The sequence below is a fragment of the Myxine glutinosa genome, chromosome 9, assembly GCF_964187855.1.
Source record: "Myxine glutinosa chromosome 9, kmMyxGlut1.1, whole genome shotgun sequence".
Classification (NCBI taxonomy): Eukaryota; Metazoa; Chordata; class Myxini; order Myxiniformes; family Myxinidae; genus Myxine; species Myxine glutinosa.
In genome coordinates, this window is record NC_136269.1 from 56,256,681 (window position 1) to 56,265,694 (window position 9,014).

Here is a 9,014-nt window from a genome sequence, read left to right on the forward strand (position 1 = left end):
GCATTCCAGTGGATTGGGAACCGAGTACCCTCGCCCCTCTATACAAGGGGAAAGGTGACCCTCTGGACTGTGGCTCGTACCGAGCGATAAAGTTATTGGAGCATGGAATGAAGGTATTGGAAAGGGTGTTGGAGAGGAGGATAAGGAAGAAAGTGAAGATTGACGAAATGCAGTTTGGATTTATGCCAGGAAGAGGAACGACAGACGCGCTTTTTATTGTGAGGCAGTTGCAGGAGAAGTACATGGAGAAGAGGAGGAAGTTGTTTCTTGGGTTTGTTGATCTGGAGAAAGCATTCGATAGGGTTCCACGTGAAGTAGTGACATGGGCATTGAGGAAGTTAGGAGTGGAGGAATGGTTGATCAGAGTAATGATGGCAATGTACAAAAGAGCGCGCACAGCTGTAATGACGAAGGACGGGAACAGTGGTGAGTTTGAGGTGAAGGTGGGAGTGCATCAGGGATCGGTACTAAGTCCACTACTATTTGTAGCTGTGATGGAGGTGCTGGCTCGGAACGTAAAGGAGGGTTTACCATGGGAGTTGTTGTATGCAGATGATCTGGTGTTGATTGCAGAAAGTATGGATGGACTGAAGGAGAAGATGAACAAGTGGAAGGAATGTATCGAGACGAAAGGTCTGAAGGTGAATATCGGAAAAACAAAGGTGATGGCAAGTGGTAAAGCATGTGGTGAGGTGGAAAGAACTGGGAAGTGGCCATGTGCTATGTGCAGGAAGGGTGTCGGAGTGAACTCAATTCAATGTACAATGTGCGCTGAGTGGGTTCATCAAAAATGTAGTGGTTTGAGAGGGTCATTAACCAGTGTGGCAGCTACATTCAAGTGTAAGGTGTGCACAGACGGAGCTGCAGATGGAGGAAATGTTGAGTTGGATCTTGGAGACGGCGTGAAGCTGGAAGGTGTGAAAATATTTTGCTACCTCGGAGACATGCTGAATGCAGAAGGTGGATCAGACTCGGCAACGGTTGCTAGAGTGAGATGTGCATGGAAGAAGTTTCGGGAACTGAGTGGCGTGCTGACGAGGAGGGGAGTGTCGTTGAAGCTGAAGGGAAAGGTGTATGCTGCATGTGTGAGAAGTGTTATGATTTATGGGAGCGAGACATGGGTAATGAACGTAGAGCAGCAACGAAAGCTGGAAAGGGTGGAAATGCAAATGGTTCGGTGGATGTGTGGAGTATCATTGAGAGAGAGGAAGCCAAATGATGAATTGCGAAAGATGATGGGAATAGAGCCTGTGATGGATGCTGTGAAGAGAGACAGGTTGAGATGGTTTGGTCATGTGTTGAGGAAGGATGAAAGTGACTGGTTGAGAAGAGTGATGGAAATGAATGTTTGAGGAAGTAGAGGACGGGGGAGACCGAGAAAGACTTGGCTAAAGATGGTCGAAGAAGAAATGCGGGCAAGGGGGTTATCAAGGGGATATGCAGAAAATAGGGCAAAATGGAGAAGATTGTCATGGGGACCGCAAGGCTAACCCCCGCTCTTGCAAGGAAAATGGCCTTAAAATGCATGTTGTTGTTGTTGTTGTATTGGGCTATATAGGGCATAGGCCCACTTCTATCAATTATGTGTAACATGTTTTCTTTTTATTGTCATTCACAAAATGACATTTTTTGCCAAAATGTGACTGCAACTGTTTAGATGTTCAGTTTCCCCTTATATTTCAAGTCCCTGACATGGTCTCCCATGCTTATTTTGCTACCCCCATTAAAATAAACACCCAATTTTGTAAGAACTCCCTCTAATTACCTTTTTTTCTTACTGTATCTTCCCCAGATTCATTCACAATGGCTACAAAATTCAGAGAAAGGGTGTACCTTATAGGATCGTTAAATGAAGTGATTGCTGGTGTAAAACTACCTTCCTTGCGGCAAGTGCTGAGTTTCTTTATGTACCAACATCTGACATTAAAGAAGTCCAAACGAGAGGCGTCTGCTCTGACGATCAATGAAATCCAAGAATTTTGACAGATGGCACACATTCCTTCCTACAAGACAAAGACATCATTGCCAATCCAAGGTTGAAAACGTGTTTTAACAATGGCAACTTCTCAAGAAGAACAAGAATAGAAAGTCGAAAACTCAGTTGGAAAAAGAAGAAGCCTTGACTGTTTGCTTTTGATAATCTGTTTGATGTTGCTCATGCAGATGCTCTGAACATGATGACTATACAGGAAGATAAAGAGTTCTTACTTGCCCAACGCGAGAAGGGGAGGCGAGGTTCCATGGCTGGTTTTGATGCCAGGCTCAATCAGAAGGAGAAGCGGAAAGCAGCAGCAAGGGAGCGGCATGAAACGAGGGCCTACCATGAACAACAAGCACAAGAAGCAGGCACATCCAATGCCACTCTTATTGTATCTTCTAGCAGCAGCTCTGAGTCTGCAGATGAGTCAACTGAGGATGAAGATCAGCGAGTCACTGGAGAAACTCCACCTCGCAAAAAGCACAAAAGGATGCCCATTGTGTCACCATCACCAAGTGCTGCTTTGGACAGAACGAAATTGTCAGACAGAAAGGCAATGATGGTGGTGACTGCAACAGCCCAGAGTCTTGGGCATGATATTGAGGAATTTGCATTGAGCCAGTCCTCAATTCGCCGCCTCCGGCAACAACATCGAACAAAGAAGTCACAAGATTTAAAGGCTGAATTCAAAGCGGGTGTGCCACTAACAGTACACTGGGATGGAAAACTGATCCCCGACCTGACTGGCAAAGAACCAGTCGGCCGCCTTCCAGTACTTGTGTCTGGCGTTGGAATATCCCAACTGTTGACTGTTGGCAGATTGCCATCTGGAACTGGACAAGCACAGCAGATGCCGTTATAAATGCTTTGAAGGATTGGGGGATTGAGGACGCTGTGAGAGCTTTGTGTTTTGACACAACAAGTTCCAACACAGGTAGGCTGGCCAGAGCATGTGTGTTAATTGAACAAGGACTGGGCACCGAACTGCTATTTCTTGCTTGTCGCCACCACATACTTGAAATTGTGATTGGAGCAGTGTTTGTGAGCTGCATGGGGCCCTGCTCTGGACCAGAGATCTTAATCTTCAAACAATTCCAGGCTCGCTGGGAATTTCTGGATCAGGATAACTTTGATAATGCAACCACAGATGAATTGGTTAGTGAATCCCTTTCTGATATCAAGGATGATGTTCTGGCTTTTCGTTGGGAGTCAGCTTGCTGAAATCCAGCCAAGAGATGATTATCGGGAATTATTGGAACTGTGTGTAATCTTTGTGGGTGGAGTTCCTGCAAAAGGAGTCCGGTTCATGGCCCCAGGACCCATGCCCGTTGGATGTCAAAGGTCATCTATAGCCTGAAGGTTTGGATGTTCAGAAGTCAGTTCAAACTCACCAGCAAACAGCAGAAAGGAGAAAGGACTGAGAGACATTGCCATCTTCACCATCCGTATTTACATCAGAGCATGGATGACAGCTCCTCTTGCGGCTTCTTCTAAAATCTCTGGTGCAGTACAAAGATGTAAACCAAGCAATTTCGAAGGCAGCAACCATGAAACTAGCAGGCCATCTGTGGTACTTATCAGAGGACCTGATTGGTCTTGCATTCTTTGACAAGAATGTGCCTGCAGCAGTGAAACAACAAATGATCCTCGCACTGGAGAATGAAGGACAAGAAGATCCTCCGAAATGCATCCAAGTTGATCTGGGAAATATTCAGGAAAGTGGTTTGGAGGACTTTGTTACACAGAAATCCCGTATGCTTTTTGAAAAGATGGACCTTCCTGACAGTTTTCTGGAAGCAGACCCAGAGACTTGGGAAGACCGAGAGGATTTTAAAGCAGCGTGTGAGACTGTGAAGGCCATGAAAGTGGTAAATGACCATGCGGAACGAGGAGTTGCACTAATTCAGGAGTTCAGTGGACTGCTGACACATGATGAAGATCAACTTCAGTTCCTGCTGCAATTTGTGCAGGAACACAGAAAAAACATTCCCTGACAGCAACAAGAAGACCCTAACTGGAAAAGACTGAATAACCAGCTGGTAGATGTGTTTAGAATTTGTATGTACTGTATGTGTAATTTGTGTATTGCGTTATATACCAATTCCACCTGTATAGTGTATAGACTATATATACTGAAATTTCAGGTTAGTTGAGCTACCTCTAAATATTAAAATATATCCCTAAAACTTCACATACAGTATTTTTATGACCAAAGGAACAATTATGGATGGTGAGAACATTAAAAAGTTGTTACAATTTTTTTCTCATATTATTCTGGACCACCCAACTGTGTATGGTAACTATAAATCATTCAAACAAACGAGAACGGGCACTCAGGAGAGCGCATACATCCACCAGGCTGAACAGTTTACGTTTTGTATCCCACCGATAGGCTGCATATGGATCCGGACCTGAACCAATATCGAATCGGCTTGTTCTTGTCATCTAACCAATTAATCCGCCAAGTAGTGTAGCAGCATAGCAAACCTGTTGTGCATTTCGTGATACAAGCACCAAATTTGGCACAAATGTACATTAATATGTTGCGAACATTTTCAGATATTGGGCCACTTGAAATTCCGTAATTTCTTTTTTCAAATTTTTTCAAATTTCGTAATTTCAAATTTTTCGGGTGACACCGTCACAATTTCGGTCTTCGAGGCCGGCCGATATAGTGGGGCGGCTTAGCCCAAATATTCAAAAGAATTGTGCATTTTGTGATACAAGCACCAAATTTGGCACAAATGTACATTAATATGTTGCGAACATTGTGTGGTCAGCAATGAAGACGAGAGTCTGAATTACATGTATGCAAAAGACCTTGTGAACCAGTGAAGCAAATACACGGGTAAGCATGAATTAAATCTAGGGCATGATATAATTTCCATGATGTTTACCTCTACACTCAATGGTGGAAGGAGGTAATGTTTTGATCCCAGCTTGTCTGTATGTCTGTTTGTCTGTTAGTCCACAAAATTCCAGACAAAGCTTGTAGTAGTGGTAGTTGTAGTGGTAGTGGTGATAACAGAAATTGTTATATAGAACTGAACTTATATTATTATTATATGCAGAAAATAACTTCATTTCTATATGCCCTGCAGTGGACAGGTTAATTGGTTTATGCACTGAAGGGGTCACCCTGGTGTGCACTGCTGTGTTCTGCCTCACTGAGTTGTTCAGGTATGATGTACTCAGCACAAGCTTCCGGTCGGCCCGGAGGTGGGGGTGCGGGGCCTGTCACGGAACGTCAAAACAAACGGCCTGCCGGGGCCGCCCAAAAGTCGGGCGTGAGGGGCGCGTCCACTAATGGAACGCCTCTCGCTTCCCAGATCGAGGGCCACGTGGTCAGGAGAACCTCGTCCCTTCCGGTCACACTTTGCCTATCGGCCGGCCTCGAAGACCGAAATTGTGACGGTGTCACCCGAAAAATTTGAAATTACGAAATTTGAAAAAATTTGAAAAAAAAAATTACGGAATTTCAAGTGGCCCAATATCTGAAAATGTTCGCAACATATTAATGTACATTTGTGCCAAATTTGGTGCTTGTTTCACAAAATGCACAATTCTTTTGAATATTTGGGCTAAGCCGCCCCACTAAAGGTGTTTCATAATCCGTGAACAACTTTCTGAAATATCGTGCTATATATAGTTTTCGGCTCCATATCTTGATGATGAAGAATCAATTTTGAAATGAAAAAAATTATTGGATCTGGATCTTCACCAAAATCGAATCAGTTCACCCTTGTCAAACACCCAACGTGTCCACCACCTTTAGTCCGAATCTGTCCATAACTTGTCGAGACATCGTGCTCACAGACAGAGGTGAAAACATCACACCCACCTCCCTCCACCACCAGCCACCTAAGGTGGCGGAGATAAATGTGGTCACCACAAGTCACATTAAAGCTCGAACTTTATGACTTCAAATGCTTTTTCTTTCGTTTTGATGTTGTTCAATCCTCAATGTTAATGTAATGTAATATATATAACATATAGGTCTTTTAATTAAGAGGGTCATTACCTCCAATGAAGGTGGACGGAGATTACGTTTTCACCTCTGTTTGTCTGTGAGCAGGATATCTCCAAATGTCTTGGACGGATTCAGACATAACTTGGTGAACAGGTTGGGTGTGTGACTAGGAAGAACCGATTTGATTTTGGTGAGTATCCAAACCTAGATCCGGATCAAATAATTTTTTATGCGATTCTTCACCATTCAGAGATGGGGACCAAAATGATATATAGCACGATATCTCAAAACGTTAGTGGACGAGTTGGTTAGGTGATAAGAACAAGCCCATTTTATTTAGGTTAAGGTCCGGATCCAGATCCGCCCTATCGGTGGGATACAAAACGTGAACTGTTCAGCCTGGTGGGGGTGAGCGCTCTCCCCAGTGCTATTTAAGTTGAAACTTGCAATCATGGTAAATTGGGGGGGGGGGGGTGGAATGAGGATGCTCTCACAGCCTTTAGAGCTTTGAGAGCCAAACATGCGGCCCTGCAATACGTTAGTTTGCTCACCTTTGGCCCAATACAAAATATTCATTTGCAAACCAATATTTTTCATGCACTCAAATGAACAGCAAAATGAAAAACCCAAAATATTAACCCATTTCAAGAGTTTCAAACGAATCTTCTTCTTCTTTCTTTATTGGCCACAACTATTCCCAGGTTCTTGCAGGGTTGGCTGGGGGGAGTATTTTTTTTTGGCCGAAGTCTTTCACAAGCCAGCTGGCCAGGCCTGCTCAACGCTCAACTAAGTAATTAGAGAAGAAATTCGGAATTTGGCCATTGTGCCGGCGATAGCTCACCTGCTCTTCATAAAGGACATTGTGGGATCTTTAACATCTATCAACTCATGCCGGCAAACAGGACGCCCAGTTTAACACCCATCCGACGGTCAACACACACATTGAGGAAACGCCCCGTCCTTTGAAACATCAGAATGAGTTTATAGCTGGGCTGAGACTCCAACCCATGCTAGACAGCTTATGGAGGTGAGGTGAATATGTGTAGCTCTCGGCAATCCTGCCAGTCCAGTTTCAAACGAATCACGTGCCAAATAAATAAATAAATAAATAAATAAATAAATAAATAAGCATTCTCCTACTTTTCTATTTATTCGTACGCAGCTTGCGGCTGCCTGGCTGGCCATTTTGCCAACCTTGGAAAGATGGCAGGCTGAGTCGACCCACCCGGTGTCAATTCAACGGCACGACAGGGGGCTTGAACTCAAGACCCGACCCACGGATCTTAAGCCAGCCACCTTGACCGTTAAGCCAACGCACCAGGATTCTCACAGTCGTTACAACATTACCTTCCAGTTTCTGGGGGGGGGAAACAATAACATCAACAATAACAATACATAACAAAAGATCAAACCTTAGATGGCACAACTGCAAAAAAAAATCCGAAAAGTATGTATAGGAGGAGGTTTGGAGAGTGATAGCTCACTGGAAATGACCTTTCATCATTTTCTGCATGGCAGGCAGCGAGCATCAATTGTTAATGCACATTGCATCTCACCACTACAGGCACTTTAATGTAGCACACAGTGACAGCATTACAAAGCAGGTCCCAGCAGCTGCAACGTCCAAACGCCGCCACCAGCACGGCCATGGCGGTCAATGGGGTTCCGAGGTGTGTGGGGGGGGGGGGGGGGGGGGGGGGGTGGAATTTTGGGGTCATTTCGGGATAACTGTGGAATTGCATTACAACACAACAGATAATTTGTGTTAAAAAAATTTTTTTGATTTATTCAAGAGAATGCAAAAGTTGGCTTGAAATGTGAAATTATTCGCAGAGGTGACGTGCGGACAAAAGTCCTTCCAAAGAAAAACTTAACACCCTGAGAGGTAAAACTTTCCAATAGGAGGGGGATTTAACTCTGGAACCCCGAGGAGCAATCATCAAAGTGCCCCTTAATCTAATGTTCAAAGGAAAACAAGAGTCGGATATGTACAGGATGTCACTTTGAAATACTGCACACTGGATATCAATTTGTTAATATTGAAAGCATTGGGTTAAAAACAGACTCATTCTGATTTGAGGATTTTCATAGCAGGGACTTTTGCCAAGATCGAGACTTCGCTGCATATCAAATAGTGGCATCAAACAGCTACAACTACAACTACTACTACTCATGCCACCACACCTTCTCCTGCCAATGCATTTATGGAAATGAGACAAGCATGACATTCACACATTCGTCTCACCGTGAGATAAATCATTTACACAAAGCACTAGCTAAAGCAGATCTCCATCGCCATGGAAACAACAAGCACCACCACCACCACCACCACCACCAACTACTACAACGACCACTACTACTACTACTACTACTACTACTACTACTACTACTACTACTACTACTACTATCACACGGATTAATACAAAGTTTCCGTTTCACGAGTTAGTTTAAAGTCTTTCACTCAACTCATAACCCTCCATTTGCAATGTTTCATTCTTTGTTCCCATTACCCAAAACAACTTGAACGAACCTGGCCGGAGCCAAAATCTACGAAGGAGGTTCATTCAGGGATTTGGACGTATTACTAAAAATATACAAATACTGCCGTGACAGCAATAGCACACTACCACCACCACTACTACTGCGACCATCACCACTACTACCATTACTACCACCATAACCACGACCACCACCACTACTACTACCATTACTACCACCATAACCACTACCACTACTACTACTGCGACCATCACCACTACTACCATTACTACCACCATAACCACTACTACTACTGCGACCATCACCACTACTACCATTACTACCACCATAACCACTACCACCACCACTACTACTACCATTACTACCACCATAACCACTACCACTACTGCGACCATCACCACTACTACCATTACTACCACCATAACCACGACCACCACCACTACTACTACTACCATTACTACCACCATAACCACTACCACTACTACCATCACAACTACCATTACTACCACCATAACCACTACCACCATCACCAATACTACCATTACTACTACCATTACGACTACCATT

At 44.0% G+C, this 9,014-nt stretch overlaps 1 protein-coding gene across 4 annotated transcripts in view; it reads right to left on the reverse strand.

Annotated features, from left to right (window-relative positions):
• The window catches only part of LOC137435377 (serine/threonine-protein phosphatase 2A 56 kDa regulatory subunit epsilon isoform), a 169,709-nt gene that overhangs the window by 159,261 nt on the left and 1,434 nt on the right, over positions 1–9,014 (reverse strand). The window contains exon 1 of one of the 4 annotated variants that reach the window (XM_068129120.2): positions 7,143–7,283. The exons of the other annotated variants lie outside the window; for them this stretch is intronic. The gene's annotated coding sequence lies outside the window, so the exon portion shown is untranslated. Of the gene's footprint in view, positions 1–7,142; positions 7,284–9,014 lie in introns of those variants that run through there. 4 annotated transcript variants of the gene reach the window in all.